This window comes from Theropithecus gelada, chromosome 5 (assembly GCF_003255815.1).
Source record: "Theropithecus gelada isolate Dixy chromosome 5, Tgel_1.0, whole genome shotgun sequence".
Classification (NCBI taxonomy): domain Eukaryota; kingdom Metazoa; phylum Chordata; class Mammalia; order Primates; family Cercopithecidae; genus Theropithecus; species Theropithecus gelada.
The window spans coordinates 20,483,429-20,501,389 of NC_037672.1; the positions used below are offsets into that span (position 1 = coordinate 20,483,429).

General features: G+C 38.2%; 1 protein-coding gene and 1 long non-coding RNA gene across 5 annotated transcripts in view; one reads left to right on the plus strand and one right to left on the minus strand.

Annotated features, from left to right (window-relative positions):
* Positions 1 to 10,256, plus strand: part of LOC112624550 — a 37,960-nt gene extending 27,704 nt beyond the window's left edge. Inside the window, exons 2-3 of the long non-coding RNA XR_003119422.1 lie at positions 5,345 to 5,486; positions 9,869 to 10,256. This is a non-coding gene — a long non-coding RNA (uncharacterized LOC112624550). The remainder of the gene's footprint in view (positions 1 to 5,344; positions 5,487 to 9,868) is intronic.
* The window catches only part of KCNIP4 (potassium voltage-gated channel interacting protein 4), a 1,213,657-nt gene that overhangs the window by 867,969 nt on the left and 327,727 nt on the right, over positions 1 to 17,961 (minus strand). The gene's annotated exons all lie outside the window — the stretch shown is intronic.

Genomic DNA, 17,961 nt, shown 5'->3' on the forward strand with positions numbered 1-17,961 from the left:
TTTAAATGCAAAGAAAAAAGTGCAAAATCCAGTCAAATGTTTTAGCTGGTTGAGAAATGAAAGCAGACAAGATATTACATTTCATAAACTAAGAGGCCAATTACTTTTGAAAATTTTGAAGCCCACAATATCTGCAGCTCCAGGTACCTTACCGGCCAAGCTAAAATCACTGGGTCCAACTTCTGTTATTTGGAAAGGCAATTGCCTGAGTGGCCATGAATCTTCCAATCTTAAGAAAATTAAAAGTAAGTAGCAATGATAAAAATAACCCCAGTTAAATTAATGCTAATGACCTGCCTGACTAGCGATGTGTCTTTCAATCCCAGATGAAAAATTACAAACAAAAAGATTCAACAAAATCAAAACTATAATATTTGAAATTATAGAACTGGATTCTCACGTCTAAGGATTTGCACATTTAGGCAATTTTTGCTTCTGGGATGCTTAAACAAATTTAATCTAGTAGAGTAATAGTCTTGTATTGTAGTTTAAAATATATTTTAATCAAAATATAATATAATCAAGTAACTGATAGACTTGTGATTTTAAGTTGAAATTTTAGTAGACTTCTGCTCAGTAATGGGAAATCTAAGATTTTTTTTCATTCATCGATTATAAATTTTAGGTTTTACTTTTATAAAAATTATTTAGTGAATAAAAAAGTTTGATTAAGTTAGAGAATTACCTCAAAATGAAGTAAAATATATTAATTTTTGAATAATATACCTTCTATTACTACACATAATTAGTTCTAATGAAATGGTAGTATCTACTGTTGCAATGCAGATGTGGAGTCCTTTGCTTAAAGACCAATAAATTATTTAGAAACCTAAGAGAACCAGATGAATGCCTACTTTTTGCTGTATGTAAATCATCCTATGTGGTAGTTGCTCTTGCTATCCACTTATAGATAAAGAAACTCCAGAAAAAGGGGTAAAGGAATTTAAGTACCCTGACCATGTTTGCTCAGCTAATAATTTTAGGAACCAGAATTTTTACTTAGGGTTATGTGATTTCAGTATAAAAGACATATTAAACATTGTAATACAGTAATATAAAGTAACACCACCTCTATCTTGTTTAGCACAATATCTTTTGCTCCTCAAATGGCAGGTATAAATGGGACCTTGGCAAATTGCAGGATTATTTGCTATTGGAAATTTTTGTTTAAGAGTAAAAAATAACCTTCATTAATCTTTTATTTCCATACAGAGTTTCATAGATTGGCTATATTTAAGATAAGGCCAACTTTTACATGGACGACCTCTGAAAAATATAAATTGGATGCTATTTGTCTGAAGAAGTTAGGATGAGATTTGATATCCTTTTTTTGGTACACTAAATTTAGACAAATTCAAGCAATTCTTTTGAAAGTCACTGTGGGACAAAGATATTGGAAGACAAACTAGAAAAGTAAAGTAGCTGAGTGGAACATCTTTCTCACTTTGACCAATTATTTCAAAAGCCTCCAAGAGGTCAGATTACTTTGCTTTAGGTTTCCAAATGTATTAGGACATTTTCAGTGTAAAGGGACAGTTAGTCTAGTGAAAGTGTTGTTCCTTTGGCGTTTCTGAACTTTAAAGGACGCTGGGGTGTTTCTGGGAGTAGAACGGCAAGCCTTCTTTGGTGGAATTCTTGCTGGGCTGGTCACTAAAATACAAGTGTAGTCCACATTGAAATGAGTAAAACTATTGACCTATGGCTCAGAAGCTAGGAGACCAAGGATGACATAAACATGAACACTAGCCATTCCAAGGGACAATGCCATCGGTTTGCTGTAGACGCTGTCAGAAATAGCAGACTCCTGAGATCCTCATTTTCACTCTTGGCAGATTGGAAAAGGCTAACAAACACTATGGCTCAAAGGTACATAAACTTTCCTTGGAGGCTATAGGCTCCTCCTCAAAGTCAATGAGGCAAGGCAAGTACATTTTTAAAGTGAGTCCTTATTGAAGATCATTGGATGCTTCATTCTTGTGCCTTGCTCTGTCATAAAGCTTCTAGGGTGAGACCAATATGCCCAATCTCAAAACATTCTATTTTTAATATTCCTTTATACAACCTTTTTTTTTTTTTTTTTTTTTTGAGACGGAGTCTTGCTCTGTCACCCAGGCTGGAGTGAAGTGGTGTGATCTCGGCTCACTGCAACCTTTGCCTCCCAGGTTCAAGCGATTCTCCTGCCTCAGCCTTCAGAGTAGCTGGTACTACAAGTGCCTGCCACCACATCCCGCTAATTTTTGTATTTTTAATAGAGATGGGGTTTCACTATGTGGGCCAGGCTGGTCTCGAACTCCTAACCTCAGGTGGTCACCCGCCTCGGCCTCCCAAAGTGCTGGGATTACAGGCATGAGCCACCATGCCTGGCCTACAATGGTTATTTTATTGGCTAAAACTAAATTGGTTTTCACATGTAAACAAAGATAGTTAACCATTCCCTGACCACCATCTAAAAAATGGGGTGGGAGGAGGAGTTAGTCACTCTGAGTTCGATGGAAGTTGAGGGAGTCTTCTCCCCAACAGAAAAAAAAACCATCCTCTGTTGTCTTAGAAATAGTGGCTGATAGGTTTCCTTCCTTCTGTTGTTTTCTCTTGGGACAGGAAAAAATATGTAGAAAGAATGAGAAATGCCTTAAGCATTAAATTCAGTACTCTGAACAATCTTACTGGGGAGTTGAACCCACGCCTAGATAGCCAGAGAGAGAATTACATTATTTGGAGGGCAGCTTGGGGTGGTGGCCATACAGATATGGAAACTCAGAGAAAGGATATTTCTGGCAATGGCAGCTTCATAATTTCTAAATAGTCATAATTTGATCAGAGAGTGAAGGTGGTGGTGGCGATAGGAAAATAACATTGAGACTCGATATGTGTGGCAAACAGGATCCTTTTAACATATCATTGAGGATGGATGGAGAGGAAGACAGTTATCTTTCTGAGAATCCGAACAGTAGTCAGCAGAGTCATTAATTTTCTATTGCTGCTGTACCAAATTACCACAAACTTAGTGGCTTCCAAAATTGCAAATGTATTACCTTCTAGCTCTAGAGGTCAGAAGTCTGATGTGGGTCTCACTGGACTGAAATCAAGGTGTCAGCAGGCCTGTGTTGCTTTCCCAATGCTCTAGGGAAGAGTTAGTTTCTGTGGTTTTTTTTGTTTGTTTGTTTTTGTTTTTTTTTTTTTTTGAGACGGAGTCTTGCTCTGTTGCTCAGGCTGGAATGCAATGGCACAATCTCGGCTCAATTTCAACCTCTGCCTCCTGGGTTCAATCGATTCTCCTGCTTCAGCCTCCTGAGTAGCTGGGCATCACTAAATCCGGCTAATTTTTGTATTTTTAGTAGAGATGGGGTTTCACCATGTTGGCCAGGCTGGTCACAAACTCCTGACCTGTTTTTCAGCATTCTCTGGCTTGTGCATGCCTTCCATGTCGAAAGCCATCAATGGTGAATTGAGTTCTCACATCATATTACTCCAATCTTCCCTCTGACTCACTCCTCCACTCCTTAGGACCCTTGTGATTTCGTGGGTTCCCCACATATAACCCAGGAAAATCTGCCTATCTCAATGTCAAAAATTAACAACCTTATTTTTCTTTGCCATGTAGCAAAATATATTAGTAGGGTCCATGAATTTAGATGTGGCCACCTTGGGGTGCTTTCATTCTGTCTATCACAACAGCTGTGAGAAACATGGTGTTTGGAACCATATTGTCTAGATTCAATCCCAATGCCACCACATACTAACTATGCAACTGTGGGCTAATGATACAGTCTCTCCATGCCTCAGTTTCCTCAATTGTAAACCACAGTGAATAATGCCTATCTCAGAAGGTTCTTCTAAGGAATAATGTGTTAATTTATGAAATGTGCTTAGAACTGCACAAGTACTCAATTAAAATGAACAATTCCGATGTCCATCTACTTTACCAAGATAGAAGATAAAATTATTAAATATATGATGAATGCCTACAAGCTTCAGACTTAGGAGAATTTGACTGCAGTTATCAAGAATAGATACTTACAAATGCTTCCTAACATGTCTACACTCCAAATTCCCAAAGTGAATGAATAGTTCAGGAGATCCCAGGATCAAATCAGGTGGACACTATTCGAAAGCACCTGCTTTGATCCCAGGATCTCCCCAGCCATTCATTCACTCCGGGAATCCTTGCATGGGGAGAGCTTCTCACATATAAGCATAATGTTTATCTGCAGCTCTGCCAGTTTTCTTAGTCCTGCTCCTTTGAAGTCTAGCATTAAGTAGGCCTAAGATGCCATTCAAGCCACTGTCCACGGTACTGCTGGTCTCTCCAACTTGCATCTGCCTCCTTTTCTTACAGGTCACAGAAAAACCTATGCTTATCCTAGATTTTTTGGAACATAGTCACATAGCACAGCTGGTGGACTCCCTAGGAACACAGCGATTTCCATTGTTCCACAATCATCTTCTTCACAAGATAAACAGGCTCCTGAGAATTGGGGAGCTGAGATGCTGCAGGTGACATATGCATACAGATATTCAAGGTTCTTGGGATATCTTCCAGGTTCTAATTCAGGCCCGGATGCTAAGGCTTGCCCTGCTCTGCAAGACTTTTACTCATGGTGCTTTTCTCTTAAAAGCTTTATTGTTTTGTTTTTTTCATGATGGTCCTTATTACAGACATTTCCCTTTCTACTCTATATTCCCTTTCTATTCCCTCTGTATTCTTCCATTACTAATTACCACAACCTTAGAAGCTTAAAGAAACACAAATTTATTGTCTCACATTTTCTGTAGGTCAGAAGTCCAGTGGTCACTGCCACGTCTCTGTTTATGATCTCACAAACCTGATATACATGTGTCTGCAGGGCTGCCTTACTTTCTGAAAGCTCTAGAGGAATGTCTTTGTTCTTGCTCATTCAGGCTGCTGGCTGAGCTTAGTTCCTTGTGCTGTGCAATTGAGATCCACATTTCTTTGATGTCAGCTAAGGACCATTCTCAGATTCTAGAAATTACCTGCATTCCTTGGCTTGTGTCTCCTTCCTCCGTTTTCAAAGGCAGCAATGGTGGCTGAGTCCTTCTCACATCACACTTCTCTGACTCTTCTGTACTCCTCTTCTGCTTTTAAGAATTCATGTGATTACACTGGGGCCACCAGGATAATCCCCCATACTGAGGTCCATAGCCTTCATCACATCTGCCAGGTCTTTTTTGCCATGTAATATACAATACTCATATAATCTAGAGATTAAGGTGTAGGCATCATTGCAGAACATTAGTCAGTCAAGCACTGCCTCTTGTACTCCAGCCATCAGGGTCATTAGGTCTACATATGTCTGAACTTTTTGCTTCTAATTTTCTCCCACAGACTCCCCAGCTCTCAAAGAAAATCAAGGCATATGGCTGGGCATCTCTTTTAGCATCCTTGAACAGTCTGTAATGAACAGGCCCAAATGTACTCCAAGAATGCAGCAATTGAAAACAAATCACCCGGAGCACATAGACTGGAGGTAGGTGGTGCTTCCTCACAGCCAAAATGTAGCCTCATCACTGACCAGCCAAAGGTGGTCCATTTCATCCATATTAAGAGATACTGAAAGTACTAGAAGAACTGATGAGAGATAAACTGACTTTCCTGGGAGAATTTAGTAAAAGACCTCCAAGAGATTATGTTCAATTTGAACTTTGAAGTATACAGGGAGTTTAATAGGAGGCACAGGAATGGATAGGAGAAATCATTTCAAGTAAATAGAAAAGCAAGTATATGCTTGTGAATAATGAGAAAAATACATTTTGAATAAAAGTATGGGTGTGTTTCTGTGTATGTATTGTATGGATGTGTGTTTGAATAAGGCATACTGATATTATGTATTGGTCAACCACAATATAGGGAAATAAATTGAAGGGCATCTCTTTACATCTTACAGGTAGTCCATGCTTTGCACAGTACCAGCATTATGTTAAACGAATTCATTCATACTGACCAATTCTTCACTTCGCATGAGTTATAGTTAATATGGTTCTGTGCAAAACAAGGACAGCCTGTATGTCTATTTTTAATCAAAGATCTGAATTGCTGACTACAGGGCATACTCATTAATTCAGACGCCTCTGAAGATAGAAAAATTTGCTAGGACTAGATTTGAAGGGGAATCTTTAAAAATTAGAGCAACAAGTAATCACAGTGAAGATGATATTTCTTAAGAAGATATCCTCATGGAAAATAGAGAAAATAGAGAAAAGAGATGAAGGTTTCTTCCTTAAATTAGGGACACAGACTAGTGAGGTAAAAGAACAGCAGAAAAATAATCTGCGAGTTCTACTTGATTACAAACTGATGGGAGAACACGAACATGTAGTGAGCACCCTACTATGTGCTAATACTGTGTTAATCTAGGTATTCTTGTGGTTATCACATATAATACTCACAAATCCTTGTAAGATAGATTTTATTAGGTGAATGTCTTGATGCTGCTGAAGATCGAATACTATCTGAATTGAAATATTATCTCATTTCTACTATTCCTCATGCCACACCAGGAATATTCTTGTCAAACATACTCTGATATTCTGGAATCAGGCAGAAACTGTTATATTTAGGAGATACTTCTCCTGCTATCTTAGGGATACTTCTCCTGCTGTCTTTAGATTATAAAACCATTTTGACTATGAACTACTTTTCAGTGGCAGGTTATAACAGGTCATACCCTTAGGGCAATTTATAAGCTTGCTATGGCTACTATAACAAAACACTACAGACTGAGTGAATAAATCAGCAGAAATTTATTTTCACATAGTTCTGGAGGCTAGAAGTCCAAGATCAAGGTGTCAGTGGGATAGGTTACTTCTGCAGACTATGAGGAAGGATCTATTCTAGACTTTTCTCCTTGGCTTGAAGATGGTCAGTCTTCTCCCTTTGTCTTCACATTGTTTTCCTTATTTACATGTCTGTATCCAAATTTTATCTTCTTATGAGGAGAGCAGTGATACTGGCTGAGGGTCCACACTAATGACTTCAATTCAATTTAACTCTGTAAGTCCCATTATACAAATATGGTTGCATTTGAGGTACTGGAACATATAATAATCTTTCTTTTTATGGGGGAGGATGACACAATTCGGCCCATAACACAGAGGAAAAACACAATCAAAATTCACATTAGGGATTTTAGCTCTAAGAAATTAAATACATATATCAGAATACATAAAAACACTAGTAAGAATATGAAGTCATTTGTGTAAATGAGTATATTCATACATTTTCATATCGCTACAAAGAAAAACCCGAGACTGGATAATTTATAAAAGGAAGAGGTTTAATTGACTCACAGTTCTGCATTGCTGGTGAGGCCTCAGGAAACTTACAAACATGGTGAAAGGGAAAGAGGTACATCTTTTTTTTTTTTAATTATACTTTAAGCTCTGGAGTACATGTGCAGAACGTGCAGGTTTGTTACATAGGTATACATGTGCCATGGGGATTTACTGCACCCATAAACTCATCATCTGCATTAGATATTTCTCCTAATGCTATCCCTCCCCTAGTCCCCCACCCCCGATAGGCCCCAGTGTGTGATGTTCTCCTCCCTGTGTCCAGGTGTTCTCATTGTTCAGCTCCCACTTATGAGTGAGAACATGTGGTGTTCGGTTTTCTGTTCTTGTGTTAGTTTGCTGAGAATGATGGTTTCCAGCTTCTTCCATGTCCCTACAAAGGACATGAACTCATCCTTTTTTATGGCTGCATAGTATTCCATGGTGTATATGTGACACATTTTCTTTATCCAGTCTATCATTGATGGGCATTTGGGTTGGTTCCAAGACCCTGCTATTGTGAACAGTGCCACAATAAACATGTGTGTGCATGTGTTTTTATATTGGATGACAGCAGGTGAGACAGAGAAGAAGAGAAGTGAAGGGAGAAGAGACACTTATAAAACCATCAGATCTTACGAGAACTCACTCACTTTCTCAAGAACAGCATGGGGGGAAGCCACCTCCATGATCCAATCACCTACCACCAAGCATCTCCCTAGATACATGGGGATTATGGAGATTACAATTTAAGACGAGATTTGGGTGGGGACACAGCCAAATTGTATCAGTGAGTAATTAAGGAATTAACAGTGTCACGCCTTGGTTTGTTAACATTGATGAAGACAAATATATAGCCCCCAATATCAACTCTATCTCTTCACCTGGTTTAAGGGGTTTTTTTGTTTGCTTGTTTGTTTTTTCCCTTTCATCGTGGCGAGAGGTGCTTTCACTCTTCATTCTGTAATCCCATGAACAGCTATACAGACGTACCATACAGTTTTTGGAGGGGTGGGGGATAACATTCTTCAGTGTCACTAGGCTTTTGTTGGACCAACTCAAGCCTGGAGGTATAGTTAGAGAGACAGAAGGGTACAAGATCAACCATGGAAGAATCCAATGCCTCCAAGCATTACATGTTAAGATAAAGATTAGGATCACTGTTTGCATTCTCAGTAAGATAAACTTAGAGAAACTGCATGTTTTCCCTTTTCTCAATGGTTTAACTTTTTCTGAGTTATGAGACAGACTTTAGAACAGCCAATAACCCATTAAAGTGAAGACATTATTGCCTTTTTAATAACAATGCCTCAAAGTGTAGGATATACGCCTGTCAACTCAGAGTTAGAATTGAATGTTCCACTTTCATTTTATTTATGTTGTAGTAGGAAAAAAGATTGATTTTTTTTAGAAAAAGGAGGTTTTTCTGTTTTATTTCATTTTCGGCTGAAATTGGTTGTTAGAATACAGCATCATTGAAATATTATGTGCACTGAACAAATGGAGCTGGGTTGCATTCCACAGTATGCCATCAAAGTGAAAAAGAAACAAAGTTTTTGTATAGAAAACTGGGATGTTAATAACATCACACTCGGTGGCAGATGCCTGTAGTCCCAGCTACTCAGGAGGCTGAGGCTGGGGAATCACTTGAGCCCAGAAGTTTGAAACTAGTCTGGGCAATATAGCAAGACTCCATCTCAAAAGAAATTGCACTGGTTGGGGTTGAACCCTCAAGTCATTGAATCACGGAATTTTAAAGATGTCTGGCTTTTTCAGTTGTCTGGAGTGGATACTTAATTTAATTAAAGAGACAATGCATTTGATGAAAACAATTAAGCTGCATTGGCATACTCTACTTTGGCATCTAATATGATATGGCTATTTAATAAAAAGCTAGTATTCTGTTTGACAGATCAATTATTCATTAAACAGATGGGGCAGAAATGGACATGCAAAATCAAAGCTGATTAATTCAGCAAAATCTTCAATAATACTGTCATTTTTAATCCAAGCCAATGGCTTCAAGCACAGCGGGCAGCTTGATAGAGGGCAAAGTAATCACAATGCAATGTGTTAAGTGCAAGTTATAAGAAGCACTATGTAAAGAGTATTATGCAGAAACAGAGGAGTTGTAACCTGACTTGGGGATATCAGAAAAATCTTCCTTTTAATAGAGGTAATATAGTTCTTAGTTTTAATAGACGTCAGGGAAAGAACACATAAGTAGGCTGTTCAAAGGTATGTAGAGAGAAAAAGGCCCTGTTAATATTCTGAGACCCTGGTTGCATCAGTCTAATCTTGAGTACCTGTTGGATTAGCAGCCACTCAACCAAGTTGGAAAATGAGGGAGTAATTGATATTTCTTCCACAATTCAGTGTATTCATTATGGTATACTGTTGCAGTCATGCCCCCAACATGAGCCAGCCTCTTATACCCATGCCCTTGGACAGCCTACTACCACATTCAATAGGGCTGATATGTGTTAACCAACAAGACATTGTAGAAATGGCAGCATGTGTCATCAGAGGCTGGGTTATCAAAGAAATCTTAGCTTCTGCCTTGTTTGTTCTCTTGGTTCAGTCTCTGTGGGCCACTACGCATGACGACATTCAAGCAGCCTTATGGAGCAGTTCACATGGAGAGAAGCTAAGACCTCCTGCCGTCAGCCAGCACCAACTGGCCATATAAATGAGCTACTTTGATCATGAATGCAGACTCTCTAAAGCCTTTACGTGGCAACCTCATGAGAGACCCCTGGCCAGAAGAACACAATTAAGTTCCTGAATTCCTGATCCACAGAAGAGTTGTGAGATACTAAATGCTTATTGTTGTTTTAAGCCACTAAATTTTGAGGTAACTTATTATGTGGTAATAGATAACTAAGACATGAATATACACTAACCCTAAAATAATCTCAAAACCTCTTCATGTTGTCCAGGTAGTACCCTTAAATATGACCTGCATGTTCTCATAAGTGTATGTGGTAAGAAATGTTCCATGTATTTATTTACATGTGTCTCTAGACAAATATTTTACAGGGAAACAATTCTTCTATTCCTCAATGGATCCAGGTAGGGCCCATCAACACTTTCATTTAATCTGGTGGCCAGGCTAGTGCAATGGCTCATGCCTGTAAGCCCAGCACTGTGGGAGGTCGAAGTGGGCAGATCACCTGAGGTCAGGTGTTCAAGCAGCCTGGCCAAATGGTGAAACCCTGTCTCTACTAAAAATACAAAAAAGAAAAAAGAAAAAAAAAATTAGCCAGGTGTGGTAGGATGCACCTGTAATACCAGCTATGCAAGAGGCTGAGGCAAAAACTTAAACTCAGGAGACGGAGGTTGCAGTGAGCTGAGATCTCACCACTGCACTCCAGCCTGGGTGAGAGAGTGAGACTCCATCTCAAAAAAATAAAAAATAAAAAATAAATTCTGCTGGTCAGAAAAAATCAATTCAGTGTTTAGTTGAGTAGAATGAATCTAAACTGAAAAGATTATTAGAGAGTGAATTTTATTCATGCAGACAACATGCCTCTTGACATGAAAGACACAAGTATTTAGGCATATGCTGTACAAACTTCCAGGGTGTAAAACCAGGCCAGAAAGAATTTTCTGGTCAAACAAGCTCAACAGCTTAATAGCAGTTCCAAAGCTAGGAGAAAATGAATGCACCCCTACCTTCACTAGACTATTTCCCTCCTCCCAGCTGGAAAGATAAAGGGAAAATAAACCCTTAAATATTGAGCTATATATACACACACATATATAAAATACATATAGCTTAAATTAATCTATAATATAGCTTCTACTTAATGTATATTAAATCAAATATATATTACATATAAAATAAAATTACACTACATTAAAATTACATTAAATTAAAATTATACATTATAGCTTAAATATACACATTTAAGCTATATATATAATTTAAGTTGATATAGATAAATTTATATATTTATGGCTTACATGTGTATAATCTAAATCTAAATATATATCATCTAAATCTCTTACAGACATGCATTTTAAAACCCACCAAAACAGCTGAGAAGTCAGGAATCCATTTTAGGACGCCTATGGGCATATTCTGGGAAAGGGGTCTTCATCATTGAGAAGCAAACTCTGGAGTCAGTTCCATGGAGCGATCTTAAAGGCACATAGCCATTGGTTTTACTGCACATGTGGCACCCTCTGAGGCCATCCTGCAACTCTCACACGAGACATCTGCTCTGAAGTAGAGCACACCTATTTCTGGAAATAGAGGATTAGACTGTCTCTTTCTGAGTGTGGTTGGTATCTATGGGATAGGCTTTCCTGGTTAAAAACTAGGAAGTTAAGAGTAGTATAATAGAAAGAAAGAATGAAAGAAGGAGGCAAAGGAGTGGAGGTAGAAAAATCAGGAAAATCTTTCTGTGATACAATAAAAATAAATCAAAGGAAAAGAAAAAAATTAATGATCAGAGTAAAAGAAACTAGAAATAACTTTAAAAACATACATCATATAGGGCCGGGCGCAGTGGCTCACGCCTGTAATCTCAGCACTTTGGGAGGCTGACGTGGGCAGATTACAAGATCAGGAGATCGAGACCATGCTGGCTAATATGGTGAAACCCCGTCTCTACTAAAAAATAAAAAAAAAACTAGCCGGGCGTGGTGGTGGGCACCTGTAGTCCCAGCTACTTGGGAGGCTGAGGCAGGAGAATGGTGTGAACCTGGGAGGCGGAGTTTGCAGTGAGCAGAGATAGCACCACTGCACTCCAGCCTGGGCAACAGGGCAAAACTCCATCTCGAAAGAAGAAAATAATAATAACAAATATTCTAGATACCAAACAATGAAATAGACAAAACTTGAAAACAGAGAATTAATAAGAAAAATAAAGTACATCTCTAAAATGGAAGCTATTCCTGCCCCATCCCTTAATCTGCTTCCATATTTTAGATGACTGCTGCTTTATTCTTTGAGAGGACAAAAGTCTAGGAATCATTCTTTACTCCTCTTGTTCTCTCACATCCCACATCCAATTTTCCAGGAAATCTTCTTGATTCTATCTTGAGGCTCTTTCTATAATGCAACCATTCTGCAATCTCTCCATGGCCACCACTTTGCTCTGAACGATCCTTGTCTCTTCCCTGAATTGTGAAAATAGCCTGTGAATTTGTCCTCTGGTTTCTATCCTTGCCCTTTACAGTCTATTCTGAACACAGAAACAAATGTGATTCTTTTAAAAGTAGGTCAGACCATGTCATGCCTCTGCTTTGGCCTCCAATGGCTCCCTATTTCTTTGAGCAAAAAACTACACAAGGCCCTACAAGCTCTGGCTCCCCAGTCACTGCCCTTGTCTCAGTTCCTTCTGCCCTTCCTCTTGCATCTTCATCATGCTCCAGCCTTCAGGCTTTGCACTTAGGGTCTCCTATTCCCTGAGGTGTTCTTCCTCTAATGTTTTTCCAAGTCTGATACCATTAACTTCTTCAAATTTTGGCTCAAATCTTACCTTTATCTCACCATATCTTTCATGATTGCACCCTTCAATCCTTCCCCTCTCACTCACCTCTTCTGTGCATGACTCATACTCTTTGCTACCATCTAACACATCTCCAGATTGCTCTTCCCTCTTGAGAATGTCGGCACCACCGGTGCAGAAGTCTTTGTCTGAATTGTTTACTGATGTGTTGCAAGTGTCTACGACAGGCCCTGAACACATCCCTGTGTCTCTACTAGTGTCCTGGGGCTGTCGTAACAAATCACCACAAACAGAGATTTACTTTCTCCTCACGTTAGAGGTTAGATGTCTAAAATCAAGGTGTCAGCAGGGCCAACCTTTCTCTGAAACACTGAAACTCCTTCCTCGCCTCTTCCTAGTCTCTGTGGTTTGCTGGCAGTTCTAGATTTTTCTGGACTTGCAGTTGTGTCATTCAGATCTCTGGGCCTCCACAGTCATATAGTATCCCTCCTGCGTGTCTCTGCATTTCTTCTTCTCTTCTTGTAAGGATACCAGTCATATTAAATTAACAGCCCACCCTGCTACAGTATGGCCTCATCTTAATACATGTTACATCTAATTAATGAATTAGCTAATTAATTACTGATCTTATTTATAAATAAGATTACATCTTGAAGTACTGTCAGGACTTCAACATATCTTTTTAGAGAACAAAATTCACTCCATGATAGTTCCCTGAAATATTTATTTAAATGAATCCACGAAGGTACAAAGTGACACAAGTTCTTAAAAATATTCTTTGGCCAGGGGCGATGTGGGAGGTCCCTTACTAGAGTTAAGTACATCTAAGTGAATACACATATTAGTAAGACAAATGTAGCTGCCTTGATAGTTACCTTCGAGTTTATAAGTATTTTTACTAAAACTGTCATTTGATAAAAATTTAAAAGGTTGTGTATTGTGTCCCCTTTTACCATGGTTTTACATTACAAAATAGAGTAATTTTTAAAATGTAAATATCAATAAATAGTAAGAAAGTAAAATTCAATATTAAATAAACTTTTACAAAGCACACTGTCCTCCTGTAACCCCTCTGCTATGAGAATCACAGAGAAGTGGCTCATTGTTTCAGAAAAGAATATGTCAATAAAAATGAATTTAAACATTATGTCAAAGAGGAAAAACACAAACATGTGATTATAAATATGTCAATCATTGCTGCATTTTTAATTAGAAGACACATGCTTTCCTTTAATTTCCCTAATGTGTTATAGCTTTATTTCTAAACCACATGCTACCATAATGCCTTTTGGTAATTTTAAGTAATAAATCATAAATGAGTCATAAACAAATTACAGAATAATTATTCTGCTCCAGTGCTCACAATGATTTTCCTGCTTTTTACTTTAATGTTTCCCATTCCTCCTTAATCCAATATTTATATTTATGACAAGCACCAGTTTTCAATCAAGAGAAAAGCTTCTGTGAAGTTAGGATTAGGGAATGTTTTATTCCACCCTCTATTGTCTAAATAAACATGTTCAGAAATTGATCTCCTTCTTTTTATGGATCTGGGCTGTTTCAAACACCCCCAGGCAAGAAGAGGAAATCTCGCTTTGACTTCTGATCATTTGTTTTAAACTCTGTCTTTGAAATTAGCAAAATCCTACAGGGACTCAAAAAGGTTACTTGTTCTTTCAGGCCTCTGTGAGTTTGAATTACCTGACAGGTATTGAGAAAATTATTTAAAAAACAAAAACTTTTACAGAAGCTAAAATACAAGTGACAGAAAGGACTTTAGAAGTAAAATGTTTTCCAGAATTTTCCAAATTGTAATAGGTTGTATACTACTGATGGTACATATGATGCTGAAGGTAGTAACATACTATTCAAAAACAGACTTTAATAGGAATACATTTGTTTTACATGGGCATCGATTCAGTTTGCTGTGGTACTCTAAATACTCAAAGGTAATTTTTAATGCTCCTAGTTTGGGTAGATATTTTAACTAAATTCAGTATAATGGTAGCAAAAAGAAAGAAACAGCTCTTGGAGCCTGTGATTTCATAGATACTACTGTTTGGGACAATACTCCCTTTAAAAAATAAGTCAATTGATTTAAAGTCCATTTAGAGAAATCAAGTATACAAAATTGGTACGTAGGTATGTCAAAAAAATATGAAGGTGGTACCCAAAATAATGAAATTTTAGGAACCATTGATCTAGCAGGTAAACAAAATGAGGAAGTAATCAAGTGACTTTGCAGATCAAGAGCTACCTCTCTAGTTGGAGAGTAGATTATTCTTTGCTCTTGGTTTTTGCATTCTCTCTTTCTCCTTCTTTTTCTGGTCTCTCTCTCTTTTTATATTTGTATTTATATATTTCCTTCCTTCCTTCTTCCTTCCTTCCTTCCTTCCCGCCCTCCCTCCTTCTTTTTTTTCTTCTTTTTTTTTTTTTAGACAGAGTCTCGCTCTGTCGTTTTTTGTTCTTTGTTTTTGTTTTTGTTTTTGACGGAGTCTCACTCTGTCGCCCAGGCTTGAGTGTAATGGCATGATTTCTGCTCACTGCAGGCTCCGCCTCCTAGGTTCACGCCATTCTCCTGCCTCACCCCCTATAGTAGCTGGGACTACAGGCGCCTGCCACCACACCCAGATACTTTTTTTTCCTGTATTTTTAGTAAAGACGGGGTTTCACCATGTTAGCCAGGATGGTCTCGATCTCCTGATCTCATGATCCGCCCGCCTCAGCCTCCCAAAGTGCTGGGATTACAGGCATGAGCCACTGCACCAGGCCATATTTATATATTTTCTATATTATCTCTTATGTTCACTTGTTTGTTTCCTCTACCAAATAGTGAGTTATTTGATGACACCAGGACCTCATTTCATTTATCTATGTGTAAACACCAACTATACCAACTACACACTGCTCATCCCATAAATGAGACTCAATACAATGTTTGTGGAGTGATTGGATAATTAAGAGAAAAGATAGAAGTCAGTTCATAGGCCTCTGACTTCCCTTCTTAAGTCTCGTTCAAAACTATTTTCACATGCTGTGTGTCCAACATTTAATGCTTATTCATTTTCAAAGTCATAAATTAAAATAGAAAACTAATGCACTCCACATTTTAAAAACCTTGAGAAATTGCTAACGATTGTCAACTAAAATATTTGAGTGTAGAAATAGCTTTTAAAAAAAATTAGTGCTTGATTAACCAAATATTAAACATGGTGGTACCACTGAGTTAAAGCAAGAGTAAGAAAGATGACTATTTATTATTTACATAAGCTTTGATCATATCTTCGTTGTTATCTGTATGCATACTTCAGAAGACATGCAATCAGACAGTCCAAATTCTAATTGCAGCTTTGCTCATTATTTCTGTCTGGATTTGTTCAAATCATTAGCACCTTTGGAGACTGGAAGAAAAGTAACAACCCCAGGTAACCTGTTCCTGAAATAAGCCAAATAAGGCATAGATCCCAAGGTGAGGCTCCCTTTATTGATTGTATTCACCAAATCCATAAATTTACTAATAAATTTTTCATTCATCATCTATTCAGTAACTAAGCACCTGCTATGAACCAGTACTTTAGCTGATATGAAGGATACTAAAATGGGTAAGTCCTAGCTGCTGTCTTTTTTTTATTTTTATTTTATCATTATTATTATTATTATACTTTAAGTTCTAGGGTACATGTGCATAACGTGCAGGTTTGTTACATATGTATACTTGTGCCATGTTGCTGTGCTGCACCCATCAACTCGTCAGCACCCATCAACTCATCATTTACATCAGGTATAACTCCCAATACAATCCCTCCCCCTCCCCCCTCCCCATGATAGGCCCCGGTGTGTGATGTTCCCCTTCCCGAGTCCAAGTGATCTCATTGTTCAGTTCCCACCTATGAGTGAGAATATGCGGTGTTTGGTTTTCTGTTCTTGTGATAGTTTGCTGAGAATGATGGTTTCCAGCGTCTTTAAGTGTTTCATGGTCTAATGGAAGATGCAGAAGGTAAAAACTCAGATATTAAAAATAATAAGTGCTTTAACAGATCACAATTGCAGCCAGAAGATGAAACTTGAAATTAGAAGGGATGTTACTTTGGGATTATTTCAGTTCTGTGAGATTCCATCTTGTCTCCTATAAAATGGGCATAGTAATACCTACTTCATGACATAAAGTGATATAAAGACCATTGTACTCAATGTTTTATGGAAGAAGTAAGGGTAGGTAGTATACACCAGAAATTTTGGGCCCAAGGGGCAGCATGACTGAGCACATTAATAATTAATTCTGGAAATCCATGAATGGAGTCAGCAGTAGGAACTGGAAAGTGATTTTTCTTTAAAATGTTAAGGAGAGTAAAGATCAAAAGAGTAGAAATCATAAGTAAAGAAAGAATCATCACCAGGCGTGGTGGTTCACACCTATAATCTCAACACTTTGAAAGGCCAAGGTGGACATATCACTTGAGTCCAGGAGTGTGAGACCAGCCTGGGCAATGTGGCAAAACCCTGTCACTACAAAAAATGCAAAAATTAGCTGGGCATGATGGTACACGCCTAGAGTCCCAGCTACTCAGGAGGCTGAGATGGGAGGATCTCTTGAGACTGGGAGGCAGAGGTTGCAGTGAGCCAAGATCACTCCTGCCTGGGTAATAGAGCAAGATGCATGTCTCAAAATAAAAATAAAGTAAGTAAAAAAATACAGTAGGCATAGAGAAATGTTATTAGAGTTTTACGCTTTTATCTAAAACTGTCCCCAAATCCTTTTAACTGAATAGAAAGAAAAATAGAAAATGAAAATGAAAAAATAGCATTGATGAAAAACAGTTGCAAAGATTTACCTGAAGAACCAGCCCTAGCTAAGTGTTCCAACTAAGCCCAAACTATCTTATTACACATTCTACAACTCAGGAGGGGATATAAAGAGAATCCCCTACTTTTCTTGCTCTAGTTTTTACAGCTGTTGCCCATGTACTTAGCCAAGGTCGCGTGCTCAATCATCCAGCCCGAGTTTTGCTTTTGATGCCCTTTCAGCACCACCTTCTGAACTCTACCTCCAATCTGCTCCGTACTTTCCTGATGCTTCCCCAGCTCTGGGCCTGGTTGCTCATTGTTGTTTTTCAGAGATTCTGACTCTAGTAGTTTAACTAACAACCTTCCTACTTTTTTCTTCTTATGGAGATCTCTCAGGCTCCGTACAGAAACTCTTTTTTTTTTTTTTTTG